The sequence below is a fragment of the Danio rerio genome, chromosome 18 (genome assembly GCF_052040795.2).
Source record: "Danio rerio strain M-AB ecotype USA chromosome 18, GRCz13ab, whole genome shotgun sequence".
In the NCBI taxonomy this organism is placed as follows: Eukaryota; Metazoa; Chordata; class Actinopteri; order Cypriniformes; family Danionidae; genus Danio; species Danio rerio.
The window spans coordinates 10,277,473-10,295,968 of record NC_141038.1 but is presented as its reverse complement, the minus strand read 5'-3'; the positions used below and the strand labels follow the sequence as shown (position 1 = coordinate 10,295,968).

At 35.5% G+C, this 18,496-nt stretch overlaps 1 protein-coding gene and 1 long non-coding RNA gene across 3 annotated transcripts in view; one reads left to right on the top strand and one right to left on the bottom strand.

The window, feature by feature from the left end:
• Positions 1-18,496, bottom strand: part of LOC147832748 (uncharacterized) — a 124,774-nt gene that overhangs the window by 98,501 nt on the left and 7,777 nt on the right. The window contains exon 2 of the long non-coding RNA XR_015514734.1: positions 17,934-17,965. This is a non-coding gene — a long non-coding RNA (uncharacterized LOC147832748). The remainder of the gene's footprint in view (positions 1-17,933; positions 17,966-18,496) is intronic.
• The window catches only part of grm3 (glutamate receptor, metabotropic 3), a 75,308-nt gene continuing 68,143 nt past the window's right edge, over positions 11,332-18,496 (top strand). For both annotated transcript variants that reach the window (XR_015514376.1, XM_087292315.1), the window contains exon 1: positions 11,332-11,455. The gene's annotated coding sequence lies outside the window, so the exon portion shown is untranslated. The remainder of the gene's footprint in view (positions 11,456-18,496) is intronic.

Genomic DNA, 18,496 nt, shown 5'->3' with positions numbered 1-18,496 from the left:
GGCGGTTTTTGTTATGTTTGTTATTGAATATAGGCTGAGTGAATTGTGTATTGAATAAGCTAAATTGGCTGTAGTGTATGAGTGTGTGTGAATGAGTGTGTATGGGTGATTTGCAATATTGGGTTGTGGCTGGAAAGGCATCTGCTGCATAAAACATGCTGGAATAGTTGGCAGTTCATTCCACTGCGGCAACCCCTGATAAATAAGGGACTTATGCGAAGAAAAATAAATGAATGAATAGTGTATTTTTTAGAACTCAACAAATATCTTTATGGACAGTATACAGAAATTAAATTGAGATTAAAGTTTGCTTTTATGTATTTCATATATATGGCTTTTGTGTTTTATAGAATATGAGTTGATAAAAATATTGGACGTGCATAGATAGATAGCATTTTGATTGAATGTAGTGGGCCGCTCTGGCCCAAAATGCCAGGGCCGATTTTTTGCCCCAGTCCAGCCCTGATCATTATCATCATCATCTAAATACAGTGGAAATTCACTAATGTTAATCCTTGACCCTCATCTTCATCTAAATACAGTGTAAATTCACTAATATTGATCCTGAACCGTCATCATCATCATCATCATTATCATTTAAATACAGTGTAAATTCACTAATGTTGATCCTGGACCATCCTCATCATCATCATCATCATCATCATCATCATTTAAATACAGTATAGATTCACTAATGTTGATCCTGGACCACCATCATCATCATCATCATCATCATCATCATTTAAATACAGTGTAGATTCACTAATATTGATCCTGGACCATTATCATCATCATCATCATCTAAATACAGTATAAATTTACTAATGTTGATTCTGGACCATCATCATCATCATCATTTAAATACAGTATAGATTCACTAATGTTGATCCTGGACCATCATCATCATCATCATCATCATCATCATCATCATCATCTAAATAGTGTAAATTCACTTGTGTTGATCCTGGACCATCATCATCATCTAAATACAATCTCAATATTATCAAAATTTTATCAGTTGTTAGTTCAATTCAATTCACCTTTATTTGTCAATTCACCTTCATTTGTCTAGCGCTTTTACAGTGTAGATTGTGTCAAAGCAGCTTCGCATAAACGATCACATAAGTAAATTGGAACAGTGTAGTTCAGTTTTAAATGTTCAGTTCAGTGTGGTTTAATAATCACTACTGAGAGTCCAAACACTGAAGAGCAAATCCATCGATGCGTAGCTCTATCGATCCCGAACCATGCAAGCTTGTGGCGAGAGCAGCGAGGAGAAAAAAAAAAGAAAAAAAAAAACTTCACCAATTGGCGAATTGGCAAAAAAAAAAACTCTGTTGGGCACGATCATTTCAATTTATCATCAAAATTATTATTGTATGCTCTAGGATCCAAATTTAAAAACGCTAATAAATTTACATAAATATAAGTAACAATAATAATAATAATAATAATAATAATAATAATAATACTTAAATCACATATTGTTCAACAGAATACAAAATTAGCTTTTTTTTATACAAGTTCCTCTAACACTTCTTCTGCTATTCTCATATAAGACTGAGCTGGAGGATTGACATGTCTGACCGGCTTATACTGTGTATATATAGTAGGTGTTTTTGTACATTAACCTGTAAGAGCAGAAAGTACTTCAACGTCAGTGCAATTACACTTCACCTTTTATAATGTTGTTTTAAATGGCATTGCATGAAAGCATATTCTATGCATTCCTGGCAGCGAGCTTCTGAGAGAAGCACAGTATCAGAAGACACAGTTAAGCTGACATCTTAGCTTTTGGCGGAAAGAGGGAAAGAAGGAGAGAGAGAGAGAGAGAGAGAGAGAGAGAGAGAGAGATGCTATGGCACGAAAGACCATATTAACACTCATTGAAGCGTGTCTGGTGGTTCTGTTTAAATGAGGCCCTTCACACTCCACTTCCCCATTTTCAGAAACACTGGAATCACCTTCATTAAAAAGGGAACAACATTCTTTGAATAATCCTAATCCAACTTTGAAGGATTTTGGGACCTTGGATTCAGTCGTGCTTTTATTAAAAAGCAGCCGCGTGGACGACCAGCGACACATAAAGAGGATGTCGCTCTGTTTGCAATGAAAGAACAAAAGTCTTGCTACACATCAAGTGTTATTTTACAGCTTGACAATGACAACTTTCAGTATGATTGCAAGCCATATTCCTATGATTTGCTAAGGTGTTCCAGCAACTATATGTGGCCGATAACTGTGGCCTGCCAATCACCCACAAAACACTTAGTTGCTAGATTGCCAGGCACTGCTATGTGGTTAACGTTATGGTGGGTTGCCCTAGCGAAAACTAAAAAGTGTTTTGTGGAAGATTGTTAATGCATTTCTACAAAGTTGTTTAGGTTATTTTAGTTATTTAATGCATTGCAATGCAGTCCTTAAAGTGTTCTATGTTGATGGGAAAAATACAAAGTGGTTTCTCAAGTGTTTTGGGTGGTTGCCTTAGATATGCCTACACAGATGCCACGTTCAATCATTGATGCATCCGCAGTCAGGATATTCAGGATAATAATAATGATAATGACAACAATAATAACAATATCTTCACAACAAAATCTGTTTGTCTGTCTGTCTATCTGTCTATGTTATAAATGTACATAGAAGTCATGGTTCAGTATGTACCTTGGTTTTGGGGTCACGAGTTTGTTGCTATAGTAATAAGCAACAAAACCCGAGTTTTTGGCAATTTTAGGCAGAAGTGTTGACACTATAAAAGCTACAAAACTGAAAGATAAGAAAGAATAAAATAAATAAAATAATCAAAATAAAACTCAGATTTAGTAGACCATATTAGAAGCCATACACTCTCTTAAACAACAGGAAAAAAAATGCTAATTGTGCGTTATACTAGAAACAATGCAGGCGAAAAAGATGGACATCCACATGCAGGTTTATTTAGTGAATGATCAGGCAGAGAGGGGTCAAAACAGGGATGAAACATAAACAGAAATAGCTATCCAAAAAGAGTAGTCTACGAAACGGGCAAAGGTTGAGGCAGGCAGAAAATTATCACAATCCAAGTCCAAGAATCAAAAATTAGACAGAGCAAACAATAAAGCAAGAAACATGCAACAGCACTGCAAGGAATGAATGTCTGTGTGGTTCTTAAATCTCTAAGTTATTAGTGAGAATGGTAATTTAGTAACCATTCTCGAGTACATGAACCAAACCGTGACAGCTGTACCAGCTCAGGACAAATATGTGTGTTGTTAAACCCCCAAAATCCATCTACCTAGACCTAGTAAAGGTAAAAGACATTAAAATAATGCGACCTGCCTTCCAACTCTGATTAAAACTAAAATCACAATGCAACACAAACAAAATCTGCACTGTAAAATCTAAACTGTTCATTAAGTACACTAATATACTCTGAAAGCTGCTTTACAGGCTCAGTCTGGTGTCCATGCCTTCGTTATAAAAACTAATTATAATTCAGCCCTGCAGTCCTTGCCCTAAAAAGTCCCCAAATTAGCAGACGCACAATGTCTCACCTTCACACACTCCTGTTACTGACAACTAAGCACAGCATGCAACAAGTGTATGTACATGTGATGCTTATGGAGCAGTCTACTCCATTCAGTCATAGTTAAATTGCACCAAAATAGTGTGCATTTTCAGAAACATTACTTCAAAGATCTTATCAAGTCAAGGTGACTCTTGATGTTGTCACCTCTTCAGTTGGCAGGCCATCATGTAACAGTCTTTGGAGAAAAAAAAAAAAAAACGGCACACACTTGAATATTTTGTCAGCATCTTCAAAAGCTATTTACGTCTTTTAGGTTTCTATGACATTGATAGGATAGTTATGCTGGGTCTGATGTTCTGAAGGCCTCAGTGACTGTGTTGGAGCGTATGTGTGTGCATGAACTGAACAGTAATCAATCAGTAGAGCATGGCTGCCATTGTGCAGCTGATAAATGAGCCATTGATAATCGTATTAATACGTGGACTGCGCTGAACATTAAGGCCATGCATGTCTACAGAGGGGGAACAGATGGACTCACCCTATGTGGGGGAAGTGTTAAACTCTCTCCTTCACTGTCTTGCTCTCTCTCTCTCTCTCTCTCTCTCTCTCTCTTTCTCCATTTCTCACACTGACTAACTCACTGCACATCAAAACGTCGGTGAGGTGACGTGTAAAAGGGGTGGGCTTCTCTCTTTCATTTTTCTTCACATCAATTTACCTTCCTTTATATTCTTTAATTGTCTTGCTTCCTATGTTTTATTTTAGCATTCCTCAATTTCCTTTACATAGTCGATTCATTCCATTCTTTTTCCTGTTTTCATTTTTTTTTAAATTTTCCATCTTTCCTGCTTCTTACCTTTCCTTTCGTTTTATTCTTTCCTTTCTTGGTCTTTTTTCTTCATTAAATTATCTCTTTTGTATATTTTTTCTTCATTTTATCACATTTTAAGTTTCCTTTTTTTCCCTTCTTCTTTTGTTCGTTCCTTCATACCTTTCATAACTTTGTTTTCCTTCTACCTTACTTCCTTATAGCTCTTTCTTTTTACTTAACTTCACTTTCCTTCCTATTCCCTGCCTTTATTTCCATCCCTCATTTTATACCATCCTTTTTAGCTTTGCTTTTCTACCTCACTTCATTTCTTTATTCTTTTTTCTATCCTTTCTTTCTTCGTGCATAGATCTGCTTTCCCACTTTTTCCCTTCACATTATTTATTCCTTTTCTCATTCTTCCTGTTTTACATAACTTCTCTATCCTCCCTTCCTCTTTTTATTTCCATTCATTTTTTTCTTTTATATCACTTTTATATGCTTCCTCATATCTTTCCTTCGTTTCCTTTAAACCCTTTTCAATTTTTATTGCTTGCTTCAGTTGATTCTTCCTTTTTATTTGTTTCCATTCTTCATCCTTCATTATATTTTAATGTATATTAAATGTATATTAAATTCTACTTTCCCACTTTTCCCCTCCACTTTGTTTATTCCTTTGCTATTCTTCTTTCCTCCTTTTTATTTCCTTCCTTCCTTTCTTTTCTTCTTTTACACAACTTTGCTTCCTCGCTCCTTTTATTTCCTTCCATCATTTCCCTTTAATCCTCCATTTTATTGCTCGTTTCAGTTGCTCATTCCTTCCCTTTTCCTTTTTATTTGTTTCCATTCTTCATCCTTCAGTATTTTCTCCCTCCTTTCAATTCCCTTTCATTTCTTCATTCATTTTTAAATTCTTTCTGCTTTCACACTTTATCCTTTCATTTCATTCTTTCCTCATTCATCCTGTTTTACATAACTTCATTATCATTTCTTTCTTCTTTTTATTTCCTTTTCTTTTCTTTATTCCCTTTAACATAACTTTTGCTTTATTTCCTCACTCATGTTATTTCCTTCCTTCTTTGCTTTCTTCCTTCCTTTGTGTTTCCATTCTTCATCCTTCATTATATCCTCCCTCCTTTCCATTGCCCTTCATTTCTTTATTAATTTTTAAATTCTCTGTACATAATTCCACTTTCTCGCTCCACTTTATTTAATTCTTTCTTTGTTCATTCTGTTTTACAGAATTTCATTCCTTCCTTTCCTCCTCTTTTTATCTCCTTCCCTTACTTTATTTCCCTTAACATAACTTTTGCTTTATTTCCTCACTCATTTTAATTTCCTTCCTTCCTTCCTTTTTGATTCTCCATCCTTCATTATATTCTTCCTCCTTTCATTTCTACATTCATTTTTAAATTTTTTGTTCATAATTCTTTTTTCACTCTTTCTCCCTCCCCTTCATTTCATTCTTTTTGTCCTTTTATCATGTTTTACATTACTTCATAATCCTTTCTTCCTCATTTATTTTATGTTTACCATAAAATAAATTTATTTTCTTTACCATTCTTTATTTACCTTTACATAACTTTTCCTTTACTTCACTCGTTTTAATTTCGCTAAATTTCTTCAGTTTCATCATTTATGCTCCTTCCTTCCTTCATTCCTTCCTTCCTAATTTAATCTGCCCATTCCTATTCCTAATAAATTTTCCTTTCACATGTTGTCCATTTTTTTCTGTTTTACCCTTTTTTTGCCTTATTTCTATTCCCTAATGTTCTTACCTCCTCCCTTTCCTTCTACTCCATCCCACATTCATTTTCAGTTTATTTTCACTTCCTTTTCTCAACTCTGTTCTCTATATAACTCCTCTCTCTTTCTAATCCCACACACATCACTTTTTACTTCCTCTTCCCTCCTCTCCTTTACCAGCAACTCATCTGGACAATGTGGAGAGGCACTCGGCACAAAAAGATCTGCCTTTACTGTGTATGGGTGTGTGTGTGTGTGTGTGTGTGTGTGTGTGTGTGTGTGTGTGTGTGTGTTTGTGTGTGAGGCATTTGGCCAAACAAAGCAGTTCTGTCCAGCATACATGCATGCAAACGTACAAAGCCTCTATTCTTCAGAGGCCCAGTGTGGAGAGGAGACTGTTGCTTTAGAGGCATCCATCAAAGCTGCGGTACCAGCAGCAGGGCTCTGAGAAACTACACTGGGAAACAGCTTTGATTGACAGGCTGATCATAACACTCCCTCCTATTCAGATGAAGAAAGGAGAGGTCAAGGGCAATCCTGTTAGGAAGTGATTGCTGGGATTTTTTATTTTTTTTTAGATGTTCTGATACTTCCTTTCAACTCTCACTATGTTATGTTTACATCATAAGCAAAATGAAGTGCAAATAATGTTTGTATTAAGAAAATTAGATAATTTTGACCAAATAAGAAAAATAGTAAGTGAAGTTTATTGATAAACTAATTTTGAGAAGATCACATGCTTATGATTGACCACAGCTGGTCCTAAAATATTCATTTTCCGTCGACTTAGTCCCTTATTTATCAGAGGACGCCACAGTGGAACGAATCGCCAGCTATTCCAGCATGTTTTAAAACCCATGCGAACACAGGGAGAACATGCATTTCCACTCAGAAATGCCAACTGGCCCAGCCAGGACTCGAACCAGCAAGCTTTTTGCTGTGAGATGACAGTGCTAACCACTAAGCCACTATGCCACACTCATTCATTCATTTTCCTTTGTCTTAGTCCCTTTATTTATTAGGGGTCGCCACAGAGGAATGAACCACAAACTTATCCAGCATGTTTTACACAGTGGATGCCCTTCCAGCTGCAACCCTGTACTGGGAAACATCCATACACACTCATTCACACACTACAGGAAAGAAAGTTTATTCAGTTCACCTTTAGTGCATGTCTTTGAACTGTTGGGGAAACCGGAGCACCCGAAGAAAATCCACGCCAACATGGGAAAAACATGGAAACTTCAAACAGTAATGCCAACTGAAGCAGCTGGGACTCAAACCAGCAACCTTCTTGCTGTAAGGCGACAGTACTTACCATTGAGCCATCATGCCACAAATACACATACAGTTTAAAAGCATATATTATCTACTTTCAAAATTGTCAACTTCAAGGAGACCACCAGCAAACAGACCCCAAAGCTAATGGACTTTAATTAATGAGCTACAAAAACTCCACATTTAATGTAATGAGGTCTTAGATGAAACATGTTCATTAGTCACAGTAATATGCACTGTGTTATTAGTAATGCTTTGCCCGGAGACCTATTTATAGATCGTTATGCATGTCTCCACATATCCATTTGTATTAAAACAACATATTCCACCTCGGAACACCCAACGAGGACTTATAAAATTGTCGATTACATGCCTCAATAGAGATATTAAGCAATGACAAAGAGGTTACATAATTCACATCGGTAGGCGACTCATAAAAGTCTTCCATCTGGAAGTCACTACTCATTCCCAACAACACGCATCCCCATGCAATAACACTGGCACATTTGTAAATCTCATATGTATAGCTGTAAACGGCCCGCTAGATTATCTGTCACTTTTAGAGGACAGAACCAGAGAATGAAGGATAGAAAAGAGAGAGGGAAATGGAGGGGGTCTCACAGCAAACCCCAGAGGGTCCCTGCTCAAATAATTCCTCTCAACTCTCATTTGTTTAGCGGCAGACCCGACCTGGTATTAATAAATGCTGCCTATTCTCTTTCCCCTTGATGCACATTACTCATCTAAAAAAATACTCTATTGGAGGTCACCATTAAAATGATATAAACCTTGTTTCAAGATTGGACTCCACCTACTTTTATAACATGAAAATGCTATGTATTAATCATGTATGATTATAATGCATGAATGCACACTAGGAAACATCACTAATCAAGTGCATCAAACAGGCATAAAGCTAAAAATGGAAAGCTTTAGAAATATACGGATTCATTCATTCATTTTTTTTCGGCTTAGACCCTTTATTTGTCAGGCGTCATTACAGCGGAATAAAGAGCCAACTTTTCCAGCATATGTTTTACGCAGCGAATGCCCTTCTAGCTGCAACCCATCTCTGTGAAACATCCATAAACAGTCATTCACACATACACTATGAACAACTTAGCCTACCCAATTCACCTATAGCACATGTCACTGGACTGTGGGAGAGAACGGAGGACCCAGAGGAAACACTCGCCAGCACGGGCAGAACATGCATACTCTACACAGAAATGCCATTTGACTCAGCCGAGGCTCGAACTAGTGACCTTCTTGCTGTGAGTCAATTGTGCTACACCCTGCGCCACCATGCTACCCAAATATACTGATTGGTTAATTTAATTATTACAGACAAACATGCTTAAAATAATATTTATGTTATATATGTTAAATTTACTTTTTTCTTTAGGAATCAAACCCACAAACTTAGCAAGTTAGTGACATGCTCTACTTGAGCTGCAGATGTGTAGATAATTTGAAACGTATGCTAAATAACTTACATAGTTAATTTCTCACTATGATTTATAAATATTGATATAAATAGATAAACTTAAAATAAACAAAAATCACAGTATATCATTCAACAATTCTTAAAAGAATTACAATATAAAAGGGTGGGAAATGATGAAATAATTGATATTTCTAATAAAATATACATGTATCTATCTATCTATCTATCTATCTATCTATCTATCTATCTATCTATCTATCTATCTATCTATCTATCTATCCATCCATACATACATACATACATACATACATACAAACTCACTGGCCACTTTATTAGGTCCACCTTTCTAGTACAGCATTGGACCCTCTTTTGCCTTCAGAATTGCCTTAATCCTTTGTGGCACAGATTCAACAAGATACTAGAAATATTCCTCAGAGATTTTGCACCATATTGACATGATAGCATCACCACTAGTCTGAATCGTTGATACAAGACGGGATGGATCTATGCTTTCAAGTTGTTGATGCCAAATTCTGACCCTACCATACAAATGTTGCAGCAGAAATCAAGACTCAGACCAGGCAATTTTTTTCTAATGTTTCATCGTCCAATTTTGGGGATTCTGTGCTAATTGTAGCCTCAGTTGCTAGTTCTTAGGTGATAGGAGTGGCACCTGGCGTGGTCTGCTATGGCTGTAGCCCATCTGCCTCAAGGTTGATCGTGGTGTGCGTTCAGAGATGCTCTTCTACCTTGGTTGTAACGAGTGGCTATTTAAGTTACTGTTGCCTTTTTATCAGTTCGAACCAGTCTGGCCATTCTCCTCTGACCCCTGACATCATCAACAAGGCATTTGGATATTTTCTCTTTTTCTGACCATTCTCTGTTAACCATAGAGACGGTTGTGTGTGAAAATACCAGTAGACCAGCAGTTTCTGAAATACTCAGACCAGCCTGTCTGGCACCAACAACCATGCCACATTTAATGTCATATAAATCATCTTTCTTCCCCATTCTGATGCTTGGTTTGAACTGCAGCAGATCGTCTTGACCGTGTCTACATGCCTAAATGCATTAAGTTGCTGCCATGTGTTTGGCTGATTAGAAATTTGCATTAACGAGCAGTTGGACAGGTGTACCTAATAAAGTGGCCGGTAAGTGTACATGCACATGCAATTATTTATTTTGATATAGTCTAACAATTCATTCTTATTTTTAAAATGTTGTTAAATTAGCAATATCGCTAATTGTGTGTGTGTGTGTGTGTGTGTGTGTGTGTGTGTGTGTTTTGTACATATCCAGTGGTCTGATCCAGAATTATTTGTCTCTATTTAGCTGGTAAATGTGTGTGATCGGTGAGCATTAATGGATCGCAACATTAGTTAAACATCACACTGTGCATACCAACTAGTTTAATACACACACACACACACACAGAAATGAAACACACATTTCTAAAATCCCCTCCACACTTCACCGGCTTAAAAAAAAAGCTTTAAATAATTAAAAGTGAATCAATTATTACCTTCCACCCCCCTGACCACCCCCCGAAAATGAACATTTTGTATATTTCATGCAGTTAAGTGTGTGGACAAAGCAGAGCACCGCACACACACAAGTGCAACCATGCATGCGCCTTTCCTCCGTCCAATTGCAGCCCATTCGAGGGGAACCACAGGCTTAAATACTTGCATTTTAATAACACCCAGCAGACCTGGCGTCGACATCACGTCTGACACAGAATGGATTAGCACTGAAGGACAGGAATCTAACAGCACATCTACCATTGTAAAGCACGAGTGTTTACAAGTATACCCGGACATTTCAATAAAGGTCAGCGTAATGAGACATGAGTACAGCCAAGCACAATAAGGATGACAGATTGTGGATGTTAAATTGGTTATCTAAACAATTACCTTCAATTGAAATGACCATGGTCTCACTGTGCATAATTAATACTCTGGGAGATGTGTTTGTATGCAGAATGAAAATGATCTGGCTGCATATCTAACATTCACTGCGCACTGCTGTCGGTGGGCTGAGCTCATTTCACACTCATAACAGATCAAGGTTTCATTGCGTTTCCATGTGCAATTGAAAAATATGCAACTCATAATGTTGATCTGTGCATTAACACCCCATTATGACTGATGTGACAAGGGATAGAATCGTAGCACACCTGAGACCCTGACCGTGTGCTCCTGAAGGTAATGTTTGAAGATCTCCCTCTCTCTCTCTCCTTCTCTCTCGCTCTCTATACCTCCCACCCTCCCAAATGCATTATCTAGCTAGCTGATCTTTATCCGTTTGAGCGTGCAACTCGTATTAATTGTTTAAAGGTGAGTTTTCTCTCTTTGGCCAATAAAAAATGCATCCTCTCTAGATCGATTGTTGTTGCTAGGAGACAGAAGCATCCTGAGGCGAGGCAGCATCCCGAACGCCAGACGTGTGTGTTTTCTACTACAGCAACGGCACTATTTCTCCCTCTCTCTCCCTTTCTCTCTCTCTCACTTGCTCTCTCTCGGTCGCTCGCTCTCTGATGAGTGAGGGCAGTGTTGTCAGCCGCTTCCCGCGTGTGGACCCACACAAACGGAGTTAAGGAACAGTTTGAAATACGACAAAGAGGAGGAAAAAAATGCAAGATTGCCAACAAAAGGAATATTTACCAGAGGTAATGCATTTTTTTGTACACACTGAATTTTAAATGAGCATTGCTGCCGTTTTATAATACTGAAGAGATGGAATCGGATTGAATGCAGAAAAATAGAACTATTTAAAAATGATACTGTACATGAGGAAAAGTGCAGAGGTGGGCTACATATAATCAAGGCTGACTTGACATCATTTATTTATGATTATACGGCGATGCATAGAAATGTGGGCAAAACAACAAATGTTTCAAACTTACATGTGGGGTTTAAAGGGACACTTCCTCACATGAGGATGGCACGTGTAAACTTTGCATGGTCCTAAACAAATCCTGAGCATGTCTGTGATGGATTTTACTTCACACTAATGCCATTAACATGAGTCATTGAACCACTTTGCATTTCAAAGTAAATCAAAACCTAGTTATTTGCAGGCATATATACAATTAAAGTTAGAATTTTTACCCCCATTTTTTTTTAACATTTGTCAAATGTGTTTAACAGAGCAAGGACACTTTCACAGTATGTCTGATAATATTTTTTCTTCTGAATGAAGTCTTTTGTTTTATTTAGGCTAGAATAAATAATTTTATTCATTTTAAATTCATTTTAAATTTTAAAAGTCAAAATTATTAGCCCCTTTAAGCTATTTTTTTTAATAGTCTACAGACAAACCATTGGTGTAAAATAACTTAATTACCCTAACCTAACCTCATTAACCTAGTTAAGCCTTTAAATGTCACTTTAAGCTGTATAGAAGTGTCTTGAAAAATATCTAGTAAAGTATTATTTATTTTCATCATGGCAAAGATAAAATAAATCAGTTATTAGAAAGGAGTTGTTAAAACTATTATTTTTTAGAAATGTGTTGAAAACTCTTCTCTCTGTTAAACGGAAATTGGGGGAAAAATAAACAGCTGGGCTATTAATTTAGAGTTCAACTGTATGTTTGATTCTACAAATAAAAAAAACTGACCAAGGAAATACCTCAATATTTTAAAAAAGACATGTTAGGAAGTTTTGTAGGACCTCTAAATCTTGCATTTGTTGTTGTAAAAACATTTAATTTACATGCAGTTGTTCAGGAAGCCTGAAAAGAGTGTTGCTGTTTACTAGTGCTTAAAGACTCTCACTTTGATAACTTAAGAAATTGTTGCTGCTGTTGACTGAAAGGTTTCAGGTGAATAATTAAACCTGAATTGTTATGGCTTTGATTAAGACACACAATCGCTGGTGTTATCTACAGGAAAGCAATCCCCCATTAATACACCTGTAAGATTCTTTATAGCCAAAAACATTAAACAACAGACTCATTTGTATATAGTCTCCTTTTTTTTGCATTCTTTCATTCATCGGCTTCAGCACTGGTGTGGCAACTGTGCTTTAGACTTCACCTGGATCTGTAAGATAACCAGAGAAAAGACGAGGATGATTCATAATTTATTGCGTCGGGGGTCTGCGCTGAATTTTAATATCTCTGTTGCGTTAGGGTTGAAGCAATGAATGTTATAGTGAGATGTGAGGTTGTAAAGCCTGATGATAATCCGATATTCTGCACGCAACAGAGGTGTGGCTTTAACTTGTTCAGAATGATAATTAGCAGGAGTTTGTTAACCTAGAGAACACTATAGAATAGAGTACACAAATGTGGAGGGACTTTAAATGTAGCGCAACCACTCAAAAAAGGCAAAGGCGGTCCGTGTCGTACAGGGCAGTGTTAAAAAATGCATTTTTAAAGGGATGTATGAATGTAATGAATGATGCCCGCACAATTCATACAGTACATATTTTGTATCGATATATTGAACAGAAGAATTTAACAAGAAAAACAACAACTTCACTATCTATATATTTACAGTGCTCAGCATATACAAGCACACCCCTCACAGATCTATCTTTTAAATTCATATTTTTTAAAGGAAGCTATACAATATTATATTTGTGCATATGCATTAGATTAGTCTGTATGAAGCCCAAATTACACCCAAATTTATATGTTATAGAAAAATATTAAATACCAATTTTAAAAAAATGGGGGGGGGAGGGGGGGGGGAGAACCAAAAAATTTGAAAACTTGTTGAATTATGTAGGTTGTCATTTTATTTATTTTATTTGTATATTTTATTATTTTATTTATTTGTATTATCTTTCAATTTCTAAATATGTTTGGTGACTAAATATTATTTTAATAAATATATCTGGTTAATAAATGTGTTTTGTTTAAATGCACCAAAATATATCCACTGAGAAATTGATAAAAAAATATTAATTTTCAAAATGGGGTGTACTCCATTATGCTCAGCACTGTAGATAGTGTAGTTGTTGTTTTATACATACATACATGCATACACACACTGCAAAAATTTGCAGACATAATTTATTCAAACAGTTTGTGTTGAATTTAAACAAACAAATTTCATTTAGTAATTTTCAACTTAATTTGTTTGTTTAAATTCAGCCCAATTAAATTGTTTACAACCACTTAAAAGAATTTAGAAGATCCATGGATCCATGAATCCTATTTGAATCTTTTTTTTTTTTCAGTGCACACAGGGGCTGATTAACCAATAAGCAAGATAAGCGTCCGCTTAGGGCCCCAATAAATCTGAGGGCCCCAGATAAATACCTAGAAGTATAAAGTATACCTATAAACTATATAAAACATCATGTTCTATCATATTTTGTATGAAGAGTGTCTTTAAAAAAAAAGTTTAATGTTTATTACATCTGCGCAAATGTATTCCCCACCCTCAATTATTAAGATTAAGTTTAAAAAACTAAATATTTTATAAATAATTTTTAGTTGTGAATTCATTTTAAGAAAACAAATAATTAAAAAAAAAGTTTTACAAGATGCTCTACATGTTGTTTTTATTATATTGCATCAAGACAAATGTAGAAAAGGAGTGATTGAGTGAAATAAAAAACCATTAAAATAAACATAGGAAAAAATGTGCATTTTAGAACTTTTGGCTGGAATTGTTTAGGGCTCCCAAATAATAAAATCTACCCCTGAACGTACATGTATACATACATACAATTTTCAGTTTTCCTTGATTGTCTATGTTTGAGTTTGATACAAAAGTTAATATTTGTTTAATTATATAAAAAAAGTCTGATTTTTTTTTCCTTCCCATTTTAAATATTATTTAAAAATGTTGTCATTTGAAGCTTTTATTTTTGGGAACTGGTCAAAATGTTTTTATTTGTTGTGATTGAAAATCAGGTTTATTCAACCAAAGATGGATTTCTTAATTAATCTGTAAAAAAAGTGAATATAAACATGTTTATTATATATAATTTTTATTATATAAATAATAAAATAAATAAATAATCAAACATGTTTATATTCATGTACAGTTGAAGTCAGAATTTCCCCCCTTTGAATTTTTTTTCTCTTTTAAATATTCACCAAATTATATTTAACAGAGCAAGGAAATTTTCACAGTATATCTGATAATATTATTTCTTCTTGAGAAAGTCTTATTTGTTTTATTTCAGTTAGAATGAAAGCAGTTTTTATTTTTTTAAAAACCATTTAAAGTCAATTATTAGCCCCTTTAAGCTATATATTTTTTGATATTGTATAACAATGGTTTGTTCTGTAGACTAACTTGCCTAATCACCCTAACCTGCCTAGTTAACCTCAGTAACCTAGTTAATCCTTTAAATGTCACTTTAAGCTGTATAGAAGTCTCTTGAAAAATATCTAGTCAAATATTATTTACTATCATCATGACAAAGATAAAAGGAATCAGTTATCTGAAATGAGTTATTAAAATTATGTTAAGAAATGTGTTATGTTAAAATTTTAATTATGTTAAGAACTATATATATTATAAAATTATATATAATTTTATAAAACAATTCAAAAGGCTCAACCTCAAATTGACAAAATATTCAATATTTATTTAGATTAGAAAGAAATGCCACCAATAATTTACAGTATCAATAAAAATTGTTTCTCAAACACATAACTATTGTAAATTCGTACATACACAAACACGCATGTTCTGCACATACAGTTTAGTGCATTTGCATATTTCTTCAGTACGATCAACATTTTGCGGTATATATTATTCGGATGTTTGGATGTGATGACTGAACATCAGCTGAGTATATGTGGATTGTGTGAAAATGTGGGTGTGCTAAAGAAATCATTGTTATTGGTCTGGAGGAGTTGGCCTTGAACACAGCGGATCAACTAGTTAAAATGCCTCAGAGTGTGCTGTGTGTAAAGATTACACTGCATACGTTCTATGACCATGCATGCGTGTGTGGAATGTACAGCTTATAATAAAACTACACATGTTCATGAGCACATAATAGGGTTTCCTAATTAGCATGCGTCAAAGTTATTATTCAAAGTGTCTGCTGGGACTAGAGCTTTTATGCATGTGTGCACAGGCGCGCATCTTTCCATCAGCATGCATGTTTGTGCATTGGGCCGTTTTGTACACGTGTGCTTGTGTGGGAGTTTGAATTAGTAAGATGCAAGACGACCTTGTATAAGACTGGATGGGCCTACATTTACTGAATATGATGCGGTAAAGTGCTGTGCACTAATAATTAGCCTTTCAACAGTGTGGTCCACTCAGCGCATGTAAATAAGTTCCTCCACAGCTCAGCGCGCTATAACTAGACTTGCACATATGCTGGCTATCAGTCAGCCAGATGAGCGTTAAATGAGACTGAGAGCTCTAGCTCTATTACAAACCCATTAGGAATTACTTTTAAATGATGATGATCATGATGATGATAATGATATAAAAAAGTAGCTACGGATTTCTTGATTTCAGAAGTTTCACCTTTCGGACAATGTCAGCAACAGTATGTATTTCTGAACAACTCACAACACCCAAGGAACAAGTCCAAGTCCAAAACGGCAGCCATGTAAACCACTGCGAACACAGCTGAAGTATTTGTGAGCTCACTGATGCGGATGCTGTTTATCTCCATAAGCGTTAAAGCATCCTGAGTGCTTATATTTTTCTTCCTCCTACGCATGTGTTCTCTCTCCGCTTAGGAAGTCTACCTTTGTTAGACTGCGTTTTTCCCTGCGACGAAGCCCATGGGTGCAGAGCTCTGTTAGAAATTCTGCTTTAGTAAGAGACTCCAAGGCCCCATCAAGCTTTCAAAAGCCTTGCCTTCATATTCATTAATATGGAAAGAGTATGGAGCTGAAAACTAAAGATGGCATCACTGCGCTGTAATATTCATACATATGCATCACAGGTATGCTGCATGGTTGCACATGCTTGCATACATGCATGCAAACGCACTCTTCCAAAGTGCAATGGCATTTGCTTTGAAAAGCGTAATTGTGAAAGAGTAAAAGAGTAGCGTCAGATCATAATGAGAAGAATGAGCATGTCAAAATGCATCACGCGGCGGCTGCCAGAGTGTGGCGTTCCCACTGAAAGTGATTTTATAAAGTAGGCTAGCCTCTTCAGGCTCCATCAAAACAGCAATTCTGTTGCATAAGTCATGCATCAAATCAATAAAGAGATGTTTGAGTGTGTCTGTCTGTGTGCATGCAGAGAGAAAGAGAAAGTGATATGCAGAGATTTCAGCAGTCTGGCAGTCCCACTCGCTGCCAAGTAAATCCATTTCTGAGCAAAAAAGAACAGCTTTGTAGTTTTTTTTTCCTGTTTTGGAGGAGCAGTGTTGCTGCAGAGCACTTCTACACTCTACAGAGCTCTACAATCTCACATTTACAAAGCAAACAGAGTCTCAAACCAGATGCTAACAAATTATTATGATAAAACATTCAAGTACAGAAATGTTTCTTTTTTGCTAGCGCAGCCCAACACTACAGGGTGTCAATTCTGCCAATTAGGTTTAGGCTCAAATTCAGCAACAGGTTATTTTGGTTGAGGGAGGTACAAGGCTGGTATAATAACAAAAAGGTAACAACCTTCAATATAAGAACATTTGATCCTTCCTTTGGGTCAGATTATGTCTTGAAGGGGCAGTTCATCAAAATTTGATTTGAAATTCTTTCATAGTTCACCCACTCTCATGTCTTTCCTCACCTAATTGACAGCCACTTTTCTGAAAACAATAACTACTGGGGATGTCAAGCACCAACAGTAAAAAAAAATGAAAGAAATTGCATTAAAAAGGCCCATTTAACATGTGTCTTGAAAGTCTTAATTCTGTTGGCGCTGATCTTTTAATGAATCAGTTCACTGGGTGAATCTGAATGATTCATTCACAAGTCAGACTGGTCCAGCTCTCAAGTTTAACTCAATGTCTAGCTGCACAGTCATTTCAAATAGTTACTTTTCTATATCATATATTATTTACAATTTGTATTTTTGTCTTACATCAGGGTGGTTAGAGGATAAATCAATGTTTATTTTTGATTGAACAATTATTTTAAGAAAAACAGGTAAAAGAAAAACAGATCATAGTTCTCTGTATTGTAAATAATGTTGAACAAACTAAAACTATATGAACCATAACTAAAGACAGATAGATCTCTGATTATTTACTTACCAATTTGTATTCGTATGATCACCTTATCATCCCTGAAAAAAAAAGAGCCATACGGTTACTCTGTTAAAACAGATAAAATGTTAAGAATTCAATCATTTGTCATGTTTGACGTCATTTACAGATTTAAAAATTTTCACTATGTGTATTGAATTGCAATGAAGTATTACGTAAAGTATTACAATTATGCAGAATCAACACTGAGAATAATTACAGATTAAACTAATAATTAACTAATCAAATATATAAATTAATACATAAAAAATATACCAATAAGACAAATGCCAATTGCAAAAATCTTTAAAGATCACCTTAAACTAAAAATGCACTTGTTCCAAATCTGTTTGGGTTTATGAGTTATGAGTTTTCTTCAAAATATTTTCTCTTGTGTTAAGCAGAAAAAAAGAAAGTCAAAGGTTTGAAACCACTTGAGGCTGAGTAAAATGTAATTTTTGGGTGAACTAGCCCTTTAAGAGATCTAAAAGCAGGCTTCATTACCTTTATAGTTTTTTTTTTTTTCAACAAAATTAAATTAAATTCAATTCAGCTTTATTTGTATAGCGCTT